We start from the raw sequence: 22,686 nt of genomic DNA on the forward strand, positions 1-22,686 counted from the left end.
CGAGTTACTCTGCTATTCAGTGTACATTAATGTATATGGGCCTGATCCAGAGGCGCTCGCTATTTGCGAGCGCTCACTCAATCAGGACGGATTTTTTTTACAAAAAAAATCCGCTTCCAGGTCGCTCACATAGCTGTGGGTGACCACCCACAGCTTTTGTGAGCGGCCTAGCGATGGTCGCGATTATCGCGACCATCACGCTTGCGGCGAGACCCTTGTGGTAGGGTCTCAGTTCCCGCAAGCCTGAGTGAACTTCCTGCTCTAATAGACATAACGACATAACGAATGATCTCAGTAGATCTCTACTGACATAACGAATGATCTCAGTAGGGCTGCCCACAAACGGCAGGCGTTCCTTCGGGAAAGCCTCCGTTTGTCCAGCCACCCCCCCTCCCCGCCTACAAAACGAGGCGAGCTGTCGACCAACATCGACAGCCGCCCCGTTTTGTAGCGAGCCCCGGAGCAAGTGAAGTTCTCACTCGCTCGCGTGCGCACTGGCCGACCATCGACCCGCTTGCGAGCGCTATGCGCTCGTGAGCGGGTCTGAATCAGGCCCAATATTCTTATATCAGGTCTGATACCGCGGATAACTTAACAATCAGAAGCTTCAGTAAATACCACAGATATAAATTTTAGAAATTTGAGTTTGTGTGATCTCATATTATACACTACCCTCTGCCCATGGCCAGCCTTTAGGTGGTGCACATGCTATATATTTCCCTCTGCCCATGGCCAGCCTTTAGGTGGTGCACATACTATATACTACCCTCTGCCCATGGCCAGCCTTTAGGTGGTGCACATATATCCTACCCTCTGCCCATGGCAGGCTTTAGGTGGGGCACATATTATACACTACCGTCTTCCCATGGCCAGTCTTTAGGTGGTGCACATACTTTGTAGATCAGGGCCCACATTCATTAGCAGATTCCTATATAGTAGACTAGTTGGCTGTGGTTCGGTGTGTATAGTCCTTAAAAGGGTGTTGCGTAGCCAAGTGTAACTTTGACAGTATGTTGTTATCCTTTTATTTATATGGCGCCACACGTGCTCCGCAGCGCCTTACAAAGTACATAAATGAGCAAACAAAAAAACAGCGACTTATAGTACAAAACAATGCAGGACAAGGACATGGTTTATACACATTGCTGCAATAGTGATCATAACACTCAAATAAGCAGTAGGGCATCAGCAACCAAGTGTTAGGTGCCCTAGTGGGGAGTTAGGAGTATACGATTGTATGAGTGAGGGAAGGAGAAGCACATGAGGGGGGAGGACCCTGCTCGCTTTACATGATGTCTATGCACATACTATAGTAACCAGCCTCCTGTAAGGTCCATACAATGCACTTTGTATGAGGACTGTAATTAGTCTCCTTTGTAGGTAACTCCTATCTGAGGCTGTAATCTCTCTACACAACAGATTAGTTTTAGCTCTGAGCAGCTGCAGGTAGTAACTAAGCAGGGAACTGCTGCTTACACACAGGTGTTAGCTGTCTGCCAGGGTTAGATGTTCCTTATGTTTCTAAAGTCATTAAAGTTAAGAAGCGTTGCTGTAAGGTGTCCTTTATACTCCGTAGCTAGGGACTACGTCTGTGCTCTCCTGGTTATACAGCTCATTTATGTAGTCACTAATGCCTGTGTGATGCTCTGCTGCTGATCCTTTATATACGTGTGAGGTGACAGTGGGTCTGTGTAATGTGCTGCATTTTAGGAACAGATCTGATCCACGCTGCAGGCTGGGTCACTCTTCTTTCACCTCACACAGGATTATTAGCTCTCAGTGCTGACATCCGTGGTATAGTTCAGCACCCCAGATAGCAGCTGATGCCTGGACAGTCAGGATCTTCGTCCCTCACCTCTGTTCCAACAGAGGGGCTGACACAGCTGTTGGCTGCAGGTGGATCCCTACCCCCAGCTCTGAGCTGGCTTCTGTGCGGGGTCAGCTCTCTCTCTAACCTACGCGCTGCCTTCGTTACCTTTTGCACTGGAGCTCACTCGCCGGCACTGCTGCAAGCGTCTCTCATTGACTCCTGTCAGACGTTGCCGCTCCGTCGTCTCCGCAGCTCATCGGATCTCGTGCGGTAAACTGTTCTCCCTCACAGTGGTGCAGGTCCAGTCTCTCTGGCTGGCACCTCGGACTAACCGCTGCTCACCAACTGCCGCTTCTCTTCTACCAACTGTCTCCAGCCTTCCAGCTGGCCAATCACGGGGCCCCTCTCTGCTTGTGCATGTGTAGAAAAGCACAATGTTGTGTAGAAGTCACATTACATTAAATATTGGGGTATTGCAATTCAATTAGGTGTGTAAAAAAAAATAGCAATCTTGAACCCTATTTGTCATGATGCTGATCCTGGAACATCTAATTGTATTTCTACTACAGGGTCCTTAGGGATCCACAGGGATACCTTGGTGGTATAGGTATGGGCTTCATCCATGGGCACCACACAGTTAAAACTTTCATTCCAGGATTCACCGGGGGCCCCCCTCCTATACCCCGCCCCCAGGCCAAGGCATCTCAGTTTCAGTAGGTGCCCAGCCGGAGTCGGATCACCGCACGGGGGGTTGTGCCCCTGAAGATCTTCAAGAGCAGTAGCACGGACAGTCCAGCGGCCGTCCGTGCTACCGCTTCGACACCCCCGCCGGCGCCGACCACCAGTACCGATCCGGGGAACTCGGCGGGCTCTTGGGGGTTCCAGCTAGCGGAACCTCCGGGGGTCTTGGACTGTGGCCGGATCCACGGGAGGGCAGCGAAAGGTAAGCAGCGGGCGTCTGCGGTAGGCGCCTGCTGTTACACAGTCCAGTGTCCGCAGGGCTGGGGGCTCCCTGGAGACGGCAGCATAGTGGAGCAAGGCACTGAGCCTGCGCTCACACTAGAACACCAGGGATGCGGGACTGGAGCGTTGCAGAACATGCTCCAGCATCCCGGGGGTTAATTACCTGCCAGGGGCGGGCGCCTTCCCTGATGAATACAGGAGGCCCCTCCCCCACTGCACTCAGCACCTTTCCACTGCGGTCTGGCGGGCTGATGCAGCGATCCTCCCCGGGCCCGCTTCCCTTGATTCCTCCGGCGGCCATATTTTTTTGTGCACATTGTGCACAGGGTGCGGAGCCTGGGTCCCCCTTACATACCTCTCCTCCATCTTAAAGGTCAGTGTGTGCATACCTCCCAACATGACCCTCTCCAGGAGGGACACAATGCTCTGGTCCTGGGCTTCCCTGGTAATTTATGATTGATGGCGGCTCCAGAGGTGGGGCGGCAGCACAGTCCAAAATTCAAATAGGGGAGTCACACCAACTGCCAGTGAGTCCCAGCCAGTGATGTTTGGCAGTGTGTGAAATGACAGTTGGTGTGGCTCCCCTATTTGAATTTTGAACTGTGCTGCAGCCCCGCCTCTTACCAGGGAAGTCCAGGACCAGAGCATTGTGTCCCTCCTGGAGGGGGTCATGTTGGAAGGTATGGTGTATGTAGCGCTATCCCTACCAGGCTGTAGATCTGTGTAGTCGATAGCGCCATTGGTGCAGGCAATTTCTGCATTGTATGTGACCTTATGCTAGCGCTGTTTGTATGATATTCTGCTGTCAGCCATTTTACTATCCCTATTTCTTCTTCCTGCTCAGCCCTCTCAGTGTCAGTACTGTCAGGGTGAGAATTTATCTGACAGTTTAAGGTAGTTTCTTTTTTTGGGGTGGGTCACATACCAATATGTCAAGGAGTGAGGATTCTGTGTCCTTTGGTGCACCTCTCCTGTTTTTCTGCTCCAGGTGTAAAGCAGGTGTAGGGGAGGAGGTGGTACTTCAGGATGGTTTATGTTCTGCATGCTTAGCCATTCCTCTGCACTAATGGGAATAAGAAACAGTATGTGAGATGGCAGTAAGACTCACCAGAGCCAGTTAATATACACAATATTCAGGACTCGATCAAAGTTGCATAATATATAATTTAATCATATAGACACGTACTAATAATTGTTAAAAATGACACATACAGTAATACATACAAATTGATCACTTGAGAATTGCCTAAAAAAGTATAAAGTATAAATTTCAGCACCAAGTTGAGTGATGGGATTAATTGTCTCTCAATTGATTAATAACAGTATCCCTTTAATTTGAATGTCCCTGTGTATTAGATAAGTGTCGAAGGAAATAATCCAATATATGATATACTTCAAGATGTTAAATTATTCTGCTGATCAGCCATTATCCTTTTCTTTTGTAGTTCTAAATAATCAGGATGAGTTATCACAGACTCATTCATTTCTCTGCAGCTGAGATTTTTATCAAATCTAACTAGATATCTGTATAATTATTTCTGACTAATAAGCGCCGAAGTAATTTTTGCTTGTTGTACCCAGCACCTCACAAGAACCTCCCTGGGCTTGTTTTGCACAAGCTTTGAATGTCCTAGTGGATAGGTTATCAGCACCCCCTGCGTTCCCCCAATTGGGGTTCACACAGCAGGCGGTAGTCCTGTCTCCCGTACTAGGGGTTCCGGGACAGATGGTGGTAGCACAGTGTCCCCCTCAACAGTTTCTTTTTCAAAAGGAACCTGTCTGGGCGAACTCGCTGTCCACCACAGTGCAGAACATTACGGAGCAGGATCCGCCTAGCTCTGCTAAAAGACAATTATTGTCATTCCTGTCTACACAGTATGATGAGGATGACATGTCGTCTGACGATGGCGAGATTCTGGATTTGTCTGACACTGACATCCCTCACTCAGGGGTGGAGGTTAGGTCTAAGATATATATTCCAGGTCTCATACGGGCAGTCCGTACGGCCATGGTAATTACTGATGACAGCCTCCCTGCAATGCCTACATATGCTTATTTTAAGGATGTTAAGGGTGCTGTAGCAGTTTTTCCCCTATCTTGCCAGCTAGTGGATCACTTGGATCACTTGGAGGAGGCGTGTTAGTCTCCGGGAAAAAGGTTTCAACCTCAAAAACGTCTGGCCAGTGCATATCCCTTTGCGGAAAATTATTTAACTAAATGGGAGTCTCCCCCGCAGGTGGATTTTCATGTGACGCTCTTAGTGAAGAGTGAGACATTACCAGTGAACATGTGTGTCAGGGTTCAGCCTAGGATCGGCCTCGCTCACCTCCTTGCCGGCTTCCCCTGACTTCCTTGCGGTCAGACGTCTGGTGCAGTGATGGATGTGGGGCTGAGTATTCTGCCTTAGGTGCTTTTTGCGAGCTTCCATGGTCGGCTGTGTGTGCTGGGGATCGGAGTTCCCATCATGGGCGCCGCCATGACAGTTCCTCTCATGTGACGGTACTTCTAACCTATGGTAGCATGATTTCAGTCAGCTGATGCTGTGCTCCAGTAATCTGCTACCCCTGGGTATAAATCCGCCTCCAGAACTCCAGGAAGTTGCTGTTCAACTTCTTCTCTGTTCCAGTGATATCAGCGTTGCTCTGTGCTACTCTTTCAGAGAGTTCATTCAGCCTGTTCACAGTTTTCCAGTTTCCAGTATTAGCTTCCAAGCTATTCTTAGTCTGAGAGTAGTTCTCTCCCAGTATCCAGACTGTTTTGTTTTCTATGTCTGTGTGTCTTGTATATGTGCTGCTAGTATTGCAGCTTCCTTGTGTCACTGAGGTGTCAGATTACCTGCTGGTATTAATTAGCTCACAGCTGGACCTCCCAGCACATATCTGTGTCAATCTGCCCTGTGTCTTGTTAGTGCAAATCTGCACTTGCATTTAGCACTCTCCTAGTGTATGCCTGACTTCTCTTTGTGTCTTGTCTCTGCCAATCATTTCCAGCATTCCCATATATTCCCTGAGTCCACTCTGCTCTTGTCTGTGCAATCTCCAGTATATGTCTGTGTTCTTTGCTCAGTGTCTTGTCTCTGGTAATCAGCTCCAATCATTTCTAGCATTCCCATTTATTCCCTGAGTCCACTCTGCTCTTGCCTTTGCAATCCCCAGTATATGTCTGTGTTTTTCTGCATACTTAACTGTTTCCAGACCATGCCTGTGTTATAGCATTCAGTTCCATTTCCAGAGTTCATTCATTCCATTCTCCTCCAGTGCTATTGCATTCATTATAGTTTCCGGTCTTCTGCCATTCCCAGGTACCTGTCCAGAGGGCCGCGACCTGCTCACTTGGTGCAGCTGAAAACCAAATCCCAATTGGAGGGGTCACTGGAGAAAACCACCAAGTGAGTTAGACTCCGCGCCTCTGGGCAGGTCTAGCCAAACCTGGGTTTGGCCGCAACTAGGAGACCTAGTCTAGTCACTCCCCTAGTCACCCGAACCCCTCGGCTCACCGTCCTCCACAGAGGAATTCTTGCACTGGATCCTGACATTGTGTTAGTGGATAATCTCCGGGATTCCACTACGTACATTAATGAAGAGGCTTTGGATTTGAGCCTACTTACTTATAGGATTTCCGCGGCAGCGGTGTCCGCTTGCCGCTCCTTGTGGCTACGCTCTTGGAGGGTAGATGCTGAATCAAAGAAGGGCTTGGAATGCTTACCTTATAATGGTCAGGTCCTGTTCGGGCACGCTTTGGACAAGATAGTGGACACGCTGGCGGCAGCCAAATCTGCAAGTCTACCTTCAGCCCCGACTTCATCAGGGTCGAAAGGACGGGGTCCTAGACCCAATCGCCCACAGGGCAAGCCTAAGGTGCAGTCCTTTCCGAGACCTTCAGGGTCCAAAAAGGCCGCCAAGCCCAAGAAACAGGTTTGGAGTACCAGACATCCGGCCGCCAAGCAGGACGACAAACCCTCAGCCTGACGGGCTGGGCCTCCCCTTGGGGGACCCCAAGGTGGGAGCCCGACTTCTGCAATTCGCCCAGTGCTGGTGCCAGACCACCACAGACACTTGGGAAGGGAAGTGGTATCTCAAGGATATGCCTTCTCCTTCTGCAGAAGGCCTCCTCATCAGTTCTTCACAGCAGGCTGTCCTTCAGATCCAGAGAATGCTCTGGCTATCCAGGAGGTGGTACACTCTATGCTCCATACGGGAGTCATAGTGCCTCTTTCGTTACCCCTAAGGGGGGGGCAGGTTATTACTCCAACCTCTTTCTGGTTCAAAAGCCAAACCGGTCATACCGACCAATCCTCAACCTCAAGTCCCTGAACAAGTTTCTAAGGGTCCTCGTTTCCGAATGGAGACTCTACGTTCTATTATTTTAGCTATGGAGCCTGGGGATTTTATGGGGTCTCTGGATATTCAGGATGCCTACCAGGGTTCATCAGCGTTACCTCAGATTTGAAGTACTAGATCACAATTACCAGTTTCAGGCTCTGCCGTTTGTAAACACCGGAGGGGCCGTGGAGAGGCCAAAGGTAATGGCGGTTGCAGGGGGTCCACCTGTTACCCTACTTGGACGACCTTCTTTTGTTGGCGGGGTCTGCAGAAGTGCTTTGCAGCCTTCTGCAACTGACAATATCAGTGGTGCAGGCTCACGGCTGGCTGGTGAACTGGAAGAAATCCTCCCTAACTCCTTCTCAGAGGATGGTCCATCTGGGAGCATTGTTGGACTCTCCGCAGCAGAGTATCTTCTTGACGGAAGAAAAGATATCCATGTTGCAGTCCAGGATACGCAATTGCCTACGGAGTCGACGAGTGTCTCTTCACTCGGTAGTGAGGCTCCTGGGTTCCATGGTGTCGACGTTCGACATGGTAGTTATACCCAGTTTCATTCCAGGCCTCTACAGATGTTGATCCTCTCCAGATGGGACGGAATACCCCGCCGGAAAAAGACACAAATGATCGTGCTCTCTCCGGAGGTGTGCCTGTCTCTGACTTGGTGGTTACAGAAGTCTCATCTCAACAGGGGACTTCAGTTTTGGTTCTCAGACTGGGTCCTTCTAACAACGGATGCCTGCCTTCGGGGCTGGGGTGCTGTGATGGGTCCACACGTCTTCCAGGGACGGTGGACGTCAGCGGAATCTGCCCTGCCGATCAATATATTGGAACTTCTGGCAGTGTTCAGAGCGCTGCAACAAGCAATACTCATCCTGCACGGCAAACCTGTGTAAATTCAGTCAGACAATGCCACCACGGTGGCTTACATAAATCGTCAAAGAGGAACTCGAAGTCAGGCGGCCCTAAAAGAGGTATCCCACATTCTGACTTGGGCGGAAGGCAATCTTCCAGCCATTTTGGCAGTATACATTCCGGTGGTACTCAACTGGAAAGCGGACTTCCTCAGCCGTCACAATGTACATCCGGGGGGGGAATGGTCTCTTCACCAGGAGGTATTTCAACTCCTAGTGGACAAGTGGGGCCTCCCCAAAATAGATCTCATGGCCTCCATACACAACTGCAAGCTGCGGGTGTATGGATCCTGAACAAGAGATGCAGAGGCTCTACTGGTAGACGCTCTATCGGTACGGTGGACCTTCCAGTTTGCATACTTGTTTCCTCCGTTCTCCTTTCTTCCGCGATTATTTTGAAAGTTCAAGCAGGAAGGCGGAAGATACTGCTAGTGGCTCCTGTGTGGCCCAGACGGCATTGGTACTCGGATCTTCAGTGTCTCTCCATCGACGCTCCGTTGCTGTTGCCTCAACGCCCAGACCTGTTGTCTAAGGGTCCTTGCCTTTAACCGGACCTGGGTCATCTGTCTTTGACGGTGTGGCTCTTGAGACTTCCCTCTTAAGGTCTTAAGGGTTTCTCCAGATCTGTGGTGAATACCATGTTCAGAGCTCGGAAATTTGCTTCGGCTAGAATTTACCACAGGGTGTGGCATACATATTTTGAGTGGTGTCCCCCTACAGAATACGATCCCCAGGAGTTTCGGATATCCAGAGTGCTGGCTTTTCTACAGGCGGGCTTGGATCTCGGTCTACGCCTCGCCTCCCTAAAGGTGCATGTCTCTGCTCTGTCGGTGTGGTTTCAGCTTAGGATTTCTCCACTTCCTGATATCCACACCTTTATGCAGGGTGTCCTTTGCATTCAGACTCCCTTTGTCCCTCCAGTGGCTCCTTGCGATTTTGCTGTGGTTCTGAGGGCGCTCCAAGGTCCCCCATTTGAACCTTTGGGCTCAGTGGATTTGAAGTGGCTTACAGCAAAGACTGTGTTTCTTCTGGCTATTGCTTCGGCCAGAAGAGTGTCAGATTTGGGGACTCTCTCGTCTCCCTCCCTTTCTGATTTTTCATCAGGACAGTGCGGTACTTCAGACCCGCCCTGGTTTCCTTCCTAAGGTGGTGTTTACTCCACATTAACAAGGAAATAGTATTACCGGCTTTTAACTCATCGGATCTCTTAGCTGGTGAGGCCTCATTGGATGTGGTACGGGCTCTGCAGATTTATGTGGACCGTACCAGTTCTTTTCGAAAATCTGACTCCTTGTTTGTCCTGTATGGCTTTCACAAGAGGGGTTGGCCTGCCAATAAGCAGACTTTGGCAAGGTGGATTTGCATGGCGATCTCTGAGGCTTACACTCATGAGGGTCTTCCAGTGCCACCCTCTGTTAAGGCTCATTCTACAAGGTCTGTGTGTCCTTCGTGGGCAGCTCGCCGTGGCGCCTCGGCCGTTCAGCTTTGCAAGGCGGCCACATGGTCTTCTGTCCATACCTTTTGTCAGGTATTACGCTTTTGATACCTTTGCTTCTTAGGAAGCTTCCTTCGGGCGGCGGATTCTCCTTTCTGCAGAGGAGCGTCCCCTCCCTTGAAGGATACTGCTTTGGACATCCCCAAGGTATCCCTGTGGATCCCTAAGGACCCTGTAGTAGAAAACAAGAGATATGGTAAGAACTTACCTTTGTTATCTCTCTTTCTGTAGGGTGTTGCTCTGGTCACCAGTCTTCTATCTCCTTTGTGGGAGAATCTGATTCTTGTGTGTTCCAGACTTTCTTCTCTCTTTTTCACCTCCTCCGGCCTATGGCTTGCTACTAAAACTGAGGTGCCTTGGCCTGGGGGTGGGGTATAGGAGAGGGGGTCCCGGTGCATCCTGTGTTGAAAGTTTTAACTGTGTGGTGCCCATGGACGAAGCCCATACCTATACCCCCAAGGTATCCCTGTGGACCCTAAGGACTTCGTAAAAACAGAGATAACAAAGGTAAGTTCTTACCATAGCTCTTGTTACCTCCCTGCACTTTACCCAAGTTATAAGGGCATGTAAGGTCGCTCGCACCTAACTGAATCTACTCCCTATGGGCTCAGTTCTATTAGGTGCGAGTTTGCAAATGTGTGTTTGTCTAATGAAACTCACATACATCACAATTTACAGGCGTCGCGGTGAGAGTGTGTGATTTGTATACATAATGAGATATGGGGTAAGTGCATGAAAAAGTGAGGAAACCATCCTGGGCCCCCAAAAAATGACAACTGAGTAGGCAGGACCAAATAGAGGCTGTTAGTGACACGGAGATGGCAGGACCACATAGAGGCTGTTAGTGACACTGAGATGGCAGGACCACATAGAGGCTGTTAGTGACACTGAGATGGCAGGACCACATAGAGGCTGTTAGTGACACTGAGATGGCAGGACCATATAGAGGCTGTTAGTGGCCATAAGGAAAGTATGGAGATTCCTAAAAGGTGTAAAATGACAGTTTTGTACGTTTTATTAATGGTTGAAAAATTATACATTCCAGTCAATAGATCTACATTAAAAAGGTCGACAATGTCTAGATAGACAACAGATGTTAGACAGGCAATAGGATGACAGGGACAAAAGGTTGACACAGAAAAGGTCGACATGAATGAAGGTCGACAGGTACAAAAGGTATTTCACCACCCTTTAGCACTTTGTATGTTCTTCTATCAATGTAGCACCTGTAACACCCTTATTATCACCTCTCACTTATATATAAAACTCTACACACACAGCTGCAGCTTCTTTCATTCCTAACACTCCTTAACTCTAATTGCGATCTCTCACTAAGGGGCTTGGTTGCGGTGTCCTGGGGGGTCCTGTGCCCTAGACTTGTACCATAGGAATGTTAGGGACCCGGCTAATGAGGTCACCTGGACGTGGTGGACAAGCCCATATTTTTGGCCAAAATTATACTAAGTACCTCAACTTGTCCTGAATTGCAGTAATTATTGCATCTGTCATTTTTTTTTTTCTATGTAATAATGTTAGTCTCAAGCATAGTAGCACCTCACTTCATATTAAAGTTAGGGTGTGCAGTCTAGGGCCCCTCCTTATATAAGGTACAAAAGGTCGTCAGAATCAAAAGGTTGACGCAAAAAGGGTTAGGGTGTAGATTAGGGTTAGAGTAAAAAAAGTGTTGACAATTTTTTATGTCGACCTTTTGACCCAGTCGACCTATTGCCTGTTTTACATCTGTTATCTATCTAGACATTTTATATCTTTTTCTTGTAGATCTTTTATACCAAACCCAAAAATTATAGCAAGCACGTGTATTTCAGCAAATTAAAGTGTTTCCAGCATTTTGGGGTACAGATTATGTCTGTATAGTAGTTTTGCGTTTTTATGCAAGTTTGTAAAATGTTAGATGGTCCATACCACATACTGTAGATAATAGACACGGCTATACTGTAATAATGCTCCATACCACTTACTGTATATAATAGACACAGCTACACTGTAATAATGCTCCATACCACATACTGTATATACTAGACACGGCTACACTGTAATAATGCTCCATACCGCATACTGTATATAATAGACACAGCTACACTGTAATAATGCTCCATACCACTTACTGTATATAATAGACATGGCTACACTGTAATAATGCTCCATACCACATACTGTATATACTAGACACGGCTACACTGTAATAATGCTCCATACCACATACTGTATATAATAGACATGGCTACACTGTAATAATGCTCCATACCACATACTGTATATAATAGACATGGCTACACTGTAATAATGCTCCATACCACATACTGTATATAATAGACATGGCTACACTGTAATAATGCTCCATACCACATACTGTATATAATAGACATGGCTACACTGTAATAATGCTCCATACCACATACTGTATATAATAGACACGGCTACACTGTAATAATGCTCCATATCACATACTGTATATAATAGACACTGCTACACTGTAATAATGCTCCATACCACTTACTGTATATAATAGACATGGCTACACTGTAATAATGCTCCATACAACATACTGTATATAATAGACACGGCTACACTGTAATAATGCTCCATACCACTTACTGTATGTAATAAACACGGCTATATTGTAATAATGCTCCATACCACATACTGTAGATAATAAACACGGCTATAATCATAATGTAATAATGCTCCATACCACTTACTGTATATAATAAACATGGCTACACTGTAATAATGCTCCATACCACATACTGTACATAACAGACATGGCTACACTGTAGTAATGCTCCATACTGTATATAATAGACACGGCTACACTGTAATAATGCTCCATACCACATACTGTATATAATAGACATGGCTACACTGTAATAATGCTCCATACCACATACTGTATATAATAGACATGGCTACACTGTAATAATGCTCCATACCACATACTGTATATAATAGACACGGCCACACTGTAATAATGCTCCATACCACATACTTTGAATAATAGACACGGCTACACTGTAATAATGCTCCATACCACTTACTGTATATAATAGACATGGCTACACTGTAATAATGCGCCATACCACTTACTGTAGATAATAGACATGGCTACACTGTAATAATGCTCCATACCACTTACTGTAGATAATAGACATGGCTACACTGTAATAATGCTCCATACCACTTACTGTAGATAATAGACACGGCTACACTGTAATAATGCTCCATACCACATACTGTATATAATAGACACGACTACACTGTAATAATGCTCCATACCACATACTGTATATAATAGACACGGCTACACTGTAATAATGCTCCATACCACATACTGTATATAATAGACACGGCTACACTGTAATAATGCTCCATACCACATACTGTATATAATTGACATGGCTACACTGTAATAATGCTCCATACCACATACTGTATATAATAGACACGGCCACACTGTAATAATGCTCCATACCACATACTTTGAATAATAGACACGGCTACACTGTAATAATGCTCCATACCGCATACTGTATATAATAGACACAGCTACACTGTAATAATGCTCCATACCACTTACTGTATATAATAGACATGGCTACACTGTAATAATGCTCCATACCACATACTGTATATAATAGACACGGCTAGGTTGTGGTATGATATGTCGGCCTGATGGGTCCCTCCATTTTCATCCAAAGAATGTACTAAGGATAGCTGTACTCTATATATTTAAAAGAAGTTCTTCTAATGTCTGCATTGTCTGTACATTAAGATGTGTGAGATTACGTTGCTTTGGCAACATGTGGTCAGCTCAGGAAACTATTGGTGATTATGAAGATGGAATATGGTGAGACCCAGTGTACTGTAATCACATCTATAATATGAGTAATATAACGTGTACAATAAGCAGGTTATACAGATGGTATATGGTGAAGCCCAGTGTACTGTAATCACATCTATAATCTGAGTAATATAACGTGTACAATAAGCAGGTTATACAGATGGTATATGGTGAGACCCAGTGTACTGTAATCACATCTATAATATGAGTAATATAACGTGTACAATAAGCAGGTTATACAGATGGTATATGGTGAGGCCCAGTGTACTGTAATCACATCTATAATATGAGTAATATAACGTGTACAATAAGCAGGTTATGCAGATGGTATATGGTGAGGCCCAGTGTACTGTAATCACATCTATAATCTGAGTAATATAACGTGTACAATAAGCAGGTTATACAGATGGTATATGGTGAGGCCCAGTGTACTGTAATCACATCTATAATATGAGTAATATAACGTGTACAATAAGCAGGTTATACAGATGGTATATGGTAAGGCCCAGTGTACTCTAATCACATCTATAATCTGAGTAATATAACGTATACAATAAGCAGGTTATACAGATGGTATATGGTGAGGCCCAGTGTACTGTAATCACATCTATAATCTGAGTAATATAACGTGTACAATAAGCAGGTTATACAGATGGTATATGGTGAGGCCCAGTGTACTGTAATCACATCTATAATATGAGTAATATAACGTGTACAATAAGCAGGTTATACAGATGGTATATGGTAAGGCCCAGTGTACTCTAATCACATCTATAATCTGAGTAATATAACGTATACAATAAGCAGGTTATACAGATGGTATATGGTGAGGCCCAGTGTACTGTAATCACATCTATAATATGAGTAATATAACGTGTACAATAAGCAGGTTATACAGATGGTATATGGTGAGACCCAGTGTACTGTAATCACATCTATAATATGAGTAATATAACGTGTACAATAAGCAGGTTATACAGATGGTATATGGTGAGGCCCAGTGTACTGTAATCACATCTATAATATGAGTAATATAACGTGTACAATAAGCAGGTTATACAGATGGTATATGGTGAGGCCCAGTGTACTGTAATCACATCTATAATCTGAGTAATATAACGTGTACAATAAGCAGGTTATACAGATGGTATATGGTGAGACCCAGTGTACTGTAATCACATCTATAATATGAGTAATATAACGTGTACAATAAGCAGGTTATACAGATGGTATATGGTGAGGCCCAGTGTACTGTAATCACATCTATAATATGAGTAATATAACGTGTACAATAAGCAGGTTATGCAGATGGTATATGGTGAGGCCCAGTGTACTGTAATCACATCTATAATATGAGTAATATAACGTGTACAATAAGCAGGTTATACAGATGGTATATGGTGAGGCCCAGTGTACTGTAATCACATCTATAATCTGAGTAATATAACGTGTACAATAAGCAGGTTATACAGATGGTATATGGTGAGGCCCAGTGTAATGTAATCACATCTATAATATGAGTAATATAACGTGTACAATAAGCAGGTTATACAGATGGTATATGGTGAGGCCCAGTGTACTGTAATCACATCTATAATATGAGTAATATAATGTGTACAATACTCTTCTGTCTTTACAGCATAAGAAATCATTGAGGAGCATCACAAAGGAAACTAAAGAGCCGTCCTGTTCTGTCTAATTGTTTTATTCTCACCTGTGATTATTTCTTGCTTGCTGAGCATTTTGTGTGACGTTTCCTGTAATGTGACCAAGTGATGAGATTGCTTGCGCTAAATATTGCTGACATATAGATAAATGTAGAAAATTCTGCTGATTTAGGAACTTACATACTCTATACATCTTATGGGGCTGCTGTGTGTGGCTTATTTTACACACTGCGTATGCCGAGACCGTGACTAATGCGCTGTTGCCTAGAGCAGGGATTGGGAACCTGGGGCCCAGGGGCTGTATAAGGCCCTGGGAATCATCTGGTCTGGCCCTCGGAGCTTTTTTCTGCTATCCTCATCTGGGCAGTAGGGTGCCTAGAATGGTATCATGCAGCCAGAATCTATGCAGTAATGAATCTGTGTGTGTCCTTAGGGCGCTTCAGACCGTCTCACTGCTGCCCTAACAGTTCCCCAGAGCATCCAGGGGTCCCGCCCCAGTGTGACGTCACGCGGAGTGGGCATGGCCTGAACCGTGCCCGCAAATAATGTTATATATCAAAATGGCGCTCGGCAGAAAGAAGGTTCCCCACCCGTATGGCTCTGCGCATGTTCAGAAATACGCAGTTTATATATGCACTATGTTTTTTAAATTAATTTACACCTATTTTGCTACCAAAACTCTGCATCAATCCCAATGTATTTAGTATTTACAATCAACACTTTATTTTAAATTAAGAATTGACAAATCTTTCTTATAAGTTCCAGGACACTTTCTGTAGTGCTAGATTTTAATTAAAAAAAAATATATATTTTAAAATAATAATATTTTAAGTTTTAAATGTATTCATCAAATCACAGGGTGGAGGAAGTATAAATGTAAATGATTAAATGTTATTATGGGTGATTTGTATATTAATGTCCTGCGTTATATCTAAGCCAGTTATTTTATCTCTTGGATCTGTGTGGTGTATGTAACGGAGGAAATTATACAGAACGGGATCTAAGCTGTCATAGTGATTATTATTATTATACATATCTTATAGTGCTCTTAGCGACTGACTCAGAGACAGACGCTAATGCGATCGCAGCTGCCATTTCCCACGCACCAGCGACAATATGCTAATGTCTGCAAAGATCACCCGAGCATAAGGACGCCCACTGCTGCCGCCTGACCTGTGTGCGACGACGCATACCTGCGTAAATATCGGTAACATCGGCGCCCATCTTGGTCTTTCGGCAGATCTGACCTACCGCAGCCTTGGGAGCTCTTCTGGCGCGCAGAGCTGTGTATGCCCACGCAGTGGCTAATTTATGCCCATGTAACGGCGTTTATACGGACAGGCACACCTGCGTTTCCCAGACCACCCCCTGTCACCACCCCCCAAAGGCTGACAACCTGTCACTCACTCTGCAATGGATTCCTATGTGTATCTGTGCTCACAGTGCGGCTTATATGTACGCACGAAAGTAAACAATCGCTGGATTGCGTGCAAAATTGCCTTTGCGTCCATCTCTGAATCAGGCCCTTAGTCCCACTCTGTGTGACATGTATTCCATGTGTGGTAACATTGTAATGCAAGATCCAATCACAATACAGATGATTTCATATAATCCACAATGATAATAACATGTCAGAGTAATGTTAGATAGGGTTGTGTACCTGACACATGTATGGATGTACATTTACATTAATGACAGTCGTTATAGGTAATATCGCCCACTGACGTGTGTGTAGGACATAATGCATCTTGGATGTGATATGTATTTGTCTGTATAGTGGCACACAGATCTGATACTACCTGCGGTGTTACCTGGTGTTGGGTGGTGCAGGTGTGCTAGAGATGGTCCTATTCTATGGGGCAGATGAGGAGGTGATCAGCGTCTCAGTGAGCTAATCTTCAATACACAGAAATAACAAAGTGTGACACTGGGGGTATGTGATGACACCAGTATGTAGCTGGGGATGTGTGGATTGTGATGGGAGTATTGTTAGCGGTAACATTAATGATAATCATGTAGTTATCGATCTTTCTGACCAATGCTGCCAGTGACAATGGAGTATACATAACCCATCTGCCCCTCCTCCTCACATGCCCCCTCCATCTGCCCCTCCTCATATTCCACCTCCATCTGCCCCTCCTCCTCACATGCCACCTCCATCTGCCCCTCCTCACATGCCACCTCCATCTGCCCCTCATTCTCATATTCCACCTGCCCCTCCTCACATGCCACCTCCATCTGCCCCTCCTCCTCATATTCCACCTGCCTCTCCTCACATGCCACCTCCATCTGCCCCTCCTCCTCATATTCCACCTCCATCTGCCCCTCCTCACATTCCACCTCCATCTGCCCCTCCTCCTCACATGCCACCTCCATCTGCCCCTCCTTCTCACTTGCCACCTCCTCCATCTGCCCCTCCTTCTCACATGCCACCTCCATCTGCCCCTCCTCCTCACATGCCACCTCCATCTGTCCCTCCTCCTCACATGCCACCTCCATCTGTCCCTCCTCCTCACATGCCACCTCCATCTGTCCCTCCTCCTCACATGCCACCTCCATCTGCCTCTCCTTCTCACATGCCACCTCCATCTGCCCCTCCTCCTCACATGCCACCTCCATCTGCCCCTCCTCCTCACATGCCACCTCCTCCATCTGCCCCTCCTTCTCACATGCCACCTCCTCCATCTGCCCCTCCTTCTCATATTCCACCTCCATCTGCCCCTCCTTCTCACATGCCACCTCCTCCATCTGCCCCTCCTCCTCATATTCCACCTCCACCTGCCCCTCCTACTCATATTCCACCTCCTCTACACATACACTCCCCCACCCCTCCCCCTCCTGGGCATTCCACAGACAGACTTGTACATCTCACAGGATCATCTGCAGTTTACTCTGGTGGCTAAGAAAGTATAACTTGTATATTTGATGGCACAATATCTCTATTACTAAAATAATAGCAACAATAAGGAACCCAATACATCTAACCAGGCTGTCTAATAACACTCATAACATAAAGTCTTGTCATTTCTGTAATGGATACAATGTGACAGCAGGTGATGATGAATGTGACAGAAATAAAGGAGACCTCTGATTGGCTGCATATTGTTATATGTCATTGAATCTTCAATAAACATTTTCTAATTATATTTTCCTGTTGTTGGTGTTTATAAGATTGTGATTCCTTCATTGATGGTGACAGTAACCCTATGGCTCCTGACATACACCCTTATCTTCCTGCTGGCCGGGTGTGACCCATACAGGTAGGATACATTGCTCAGTATTAGGATGATATATCACTGATGGTGACAGTAACCCTATGGCTCCTGACATACACCCTTATCTTCCTGCTGGCTGGGTGTGACCCGTACAGGTAGGATACATTGCTCAGTATTAGGCTGACATCACTGATGGTGACAGTAACCCTATAACTCCTGACATACACCATTATCTTCCTGCTGGCCGGGTGTGACACATACAGGTAGGATACATTGCTCAGTATTAGGCTGACATCTCACTGATTGTGACAGTAACCCTATGGCTCCTGACATACACCCTTATCTTCCTGCTTGCTGCATGTGACCCATACAGGTAGGATACATTGGTCAGTATTAGGCTGACATCACTGATGGTGACAGTAACCCTATGGCTCCTGACATACACCCTAATCTTCCTGCTGGCCGGGTGTGACACATACAGGTAGGATACATTGCTCAGTATTAGGCTGACATCTCACTGATTGTGACAGTAACCCTATGGCTCCTGACATACACCCTTATCTTCCTGCTTGCTGCATGTGACCCATACAGGTAGGATACATTGGTCAGTATTAGGCTGACATCACTGATGGTGACAGTAACCCTATGGCTCCTGACATACACCCTAATCTTCCTGCTGGCCGGGTATGACCCATACAGGTAGGATACATTGCTCAGTATTAGGCTGATATATCACTGATGGTGACAGTAACCCTATGGCTCCTGACATACACCCTTATCTTCCTGCTGGCTGGGTGTGACCCGTACAGGTAGGATACATTGCTCAGTATTAGGCTGACATCACTGATGGTGACAGTAACCCTATAACTCCTGACATACACCGTTATCTTCCTGCTGGCCGGGTGTGACCCATACAGGTAGGATACATTGCTCAGTATTAGGCTGATATATCACTGATGGTGACAGTAACCCTATAACTCCTGACATACATCCTTTTTTTTTCAAATTCTTTTTTATGGAATCAGATATATAAACAGATGATTCAGGTTAACACTAAGTCACAAAAAAAAAAGCAAGGTTAGTGGATACAAGTTTAACGTACATTTTTTCAATATGATATAATCAAAATCTCAGAATATGTTCAATACAATACATAAATTACAATACATTAAAAAATAAAATATTTTGAAATACTGTAATAATATAAGTGAAGAGTGCGTTGTGTGGGATAACACTATGGAGCCACTGGAGGATCACTGTCAAGCAAACGTAAAAGGTACCATGAAGAAGAAGAAAAACATTTAATGAGAAGTTGTTGAGTGATTACTGGGAGTGTAGAGATATAGCTCTCCCATATTTCAAAAAAAATTTCCACACTAGATTCTTTGTCCAAAGAAGCTTCCACCCAATCCATTTGGAACATAAAATATAACTTCTCTTTAAATAGTGAAAAGGGGGGTGTACCTGGCTGATTCCACACCTGTAAAATGGTCTTTTTAGCTGCCGCGCTAACCGCCAACAATAATCTGCGACAACCCTTTGTGATACGTTGATCTTGGGGAAAAATACCCAATACTGCCCATAAGAGGTCAAATGGCACAAAATTAACTAAATTATCTATAGTATATTTGCGAACTCTCAACCAAAATATTCTAATCAAAGGGCAAGACCACAGACAATGAAAAATATCCGCGTTGTCTTCTCCACAACGTCGGCATGCATGTGAAGTCGAAGATCCCATCAGGAAACTCCGATGTGGGCTAATATACGTTCTGTGGTAGACATTTAAAAATAATTCTTGATTAGAGCTAGCAGAAATAATTCGACAGGAGTCATATAAATTTTTAAGTAAAATATCAGGTGCGAGTTGAGGGAAATGGCGCAACCACAAGGGTAAACCAGTCTGAAGAATGTTATAATCCAAACTATCTCTCAAAAATAAGTAATGGTGGGATTTTGCTTTACAGGAAGGTGGAGGGGTTGACAGTAAGGCGTCTAAATTATTGACCCAATCTTTTTCTGAAAAGTATTTAATGACTTGCTTTATATAATGTTGTGTTTGGTAATAAGCAAAGGGAAAACTAGATAAAAACTCAAATTTCTCTATTTCCCTATGGAACGTGAGAGGACCTCTAAGATCAAAATCTACCAGACAGCGCACAGACCCAATACCCCTGGCAGCCCACATTGTAAAGGGAAATGTAGCACTACCATGCTGAAAATCTGGGTTTCGATGTAGGGAGACAAACAAAGTTTTATGGGCATTTAATCCCTGCTTATGCCTTAATATATGCCACATCTTACGCGTGGTCTATAAAAGGGTTAGACTTTTGATCTAAAGTAACCTCGCAGTCAGGAAGATGTAAAAATGAGATTAGATTGTACTCTGATAAAAAATTATCCTCCAAGGTTAGATCAGTATATATAGATGTGCCATTCAACCAGTCCCATAGATGGCGCAATAAGGTAGAATGGTTATTATAATGAACGATATTTGGGAAATTAATTCCCCCATTAGACTTACATTGTTGGAGCCGACTCAGACCAATCCTACTTCGTTATTATTCCAGATAAACTTAACAAATTATGTATTAAGGGTTTTTACATCTTCTCGGGACAATAATAGGGGTAATGATTGAAACAAATATAACAAACGAGGAATCACTACCATTTTGAGCAAGCTAGCCCTTCCCAGGTAAGAAAGCCGAAGATGCCCCCAACCATTCAGGACCCCAAGTAGAGTTTTAATAGCCCTTGATATATTTGTATAATATAAAGATGAGGAGTTTTTGGTTATCTGAACACCCAGATATGTGAAACACCCCCTCGCCCAGGTAAAGGGTACCGTAGTATGCCACTGTGGGCGAATAAACCCCGGCCGTATGTATAGAGCTATTGATTTTTCTGAGTTTACCTGAAGTCCAGAAATATCTCCAAATTCTCTAAGTAAAGACAATAGATAAGTTATAGAGTCCTTGGGTTGAGATAGATATAGGAGCACATCATCTGCAAACGCTGTCACCTAAAGTTCGCTAGTACCTATCTTAATGCCCTTAATAGACGAATCCTGCTGAATAAGACGAAGTAGGGGATCTAATGATAAATTAAAAAGAAGGGGGGACATTGGACACCCCTGTCTAGTGCCTCTATGCAATCTCATCACACCACCCAGTAAGCCATTAATCAGAAAATTTGTCTGTGGGGAATTGTAAAAGTAATGTATTAAATTAATAAAATCTTTTCCAAAGGCTCTACGTGACAAAATTGCAAATAAATGGGGCCAAAGAACGGTGTCAAAGGCCTTGTGTGTATCAAGACTTAGCAACAAGTTGGAGGAAGATATATCTTGCGAAGAAATAACGGTAGCCGCTATTGCTGACCGAATGCCCTTGACTGAGTGTCTACCTTTTACGAATCCAAGTTGGTGTGACGTCAATAAATTAGGGAGTATAGATTGTAATCTATTAGCCATAATCTTTGCCAGAATTTTGAAATCGACATTGAGCAAGGATATGGGTCAATAGGAAGCCACCAACTGGGGGTCCTTATCAGGTTTAGGCAAAAAAATAGTGTGGGAAGAATTAAAGGAGGGGTACGAAGGAGATTATGTATTAAACTATATAAATCCAACAAAATAGGGGACATTTCCTGATACAGAATCTTATAGTATTCCCCACTAAAACCATCAGGACCCGGAGCTTTATGAGATCCCAGACCCGAAATGGTTTCCAAAAGTTCCTCCATCGATATATCCCTCTCCAAACAAGCCACCTGATCCCGAGACAATTCAGGAAGACAAGCGCTATTTAGTAAACTATCTTGCTTGGCCGCATCTACATTTTCAGGACTGTATAATTGTTCATAGTAAGAATAATAAGGTAATATCTGTGAGACGTGTAAAGTAAGATCCTGATGATGGATCCCTAAGAGAATGAATAAAAGTTTTTCTATGTTTGGGCCTGGCCAAATTTGCGAGTAATTTACCCGGTTTATTTCTCCACCTAAAGTACTTATTTTTAATAAAATCTAATTTAGACATAGATTGGGACAAAAGATAAGACTCTAAAAGACGACGGGCTTGTTTATATAATAAAAACGTGTCCTCATTAGGCCCATCCACATACGCCTGAAAAGCCGAGGCCATAGCCTTCTGCAAGGAAGCATAACAAATTCCTCACGTCGTTGTTTTGCAAGGTAGCTAATAATATGTCCCCTCATTACTACTTTGGACGTTTCCCAAAACAGAATTGGGGTATCCCAATGACCAATATTGTCATCTAAATAGTCGTTCCACTTACAGGTGAGGTAGTTTCTAAAATCTTCTGAGTTTGATAAGTAGGAAGGGAATTTCCATAGACGTGTGGTCAGCATGGGGGAGGGGTAACATAAAGATATGCTTATAGGGGCATGGTCTGAGATTACGATATCTTCTATAGTCGCA

General features: G+C 44.7%; 1 protein-coding gene across 2 annotated transcripts in view; it reads left to right on the plus strand.

Moving 5' to 3' along the window:
• LOC148506517 (class I histocompatibility antigen, F10 alpha chain-like) overlaps positions 1 to 18,176 on the plus strand; it is a 221,024-nt gene extending 202,848 nt beyond the window's left edge. For both annotated transcript variants that reach the window (XM_088446651.1, XM_088446650.1), the window contains exon 8: positions 15,003 to 18,176. The gene's annotated coding sequence lies outside the window, so the exon portion shown is untranslated. The remainder of the gene's footprint in view (positions 1 to 15,002) is intronic.
• Positions 18,177 to 22,686: the final 4,510 nt, after the last annotated feature.

The sequence above is a fragment of the Taudactylus pleione genome, unplaced genomic scaffold, assembly GCF_031769625.1.
Source record: "Taudactylus pleione unplaced genomic scaffold, aTauple2 ptg000400l, whole genome shotgun sequence".
NCBI lineage: Eukaryota > Metazoa > Chordata > Amphibia > Anura > Myobatrachidae > Taudactylus > Taudactylus pleione.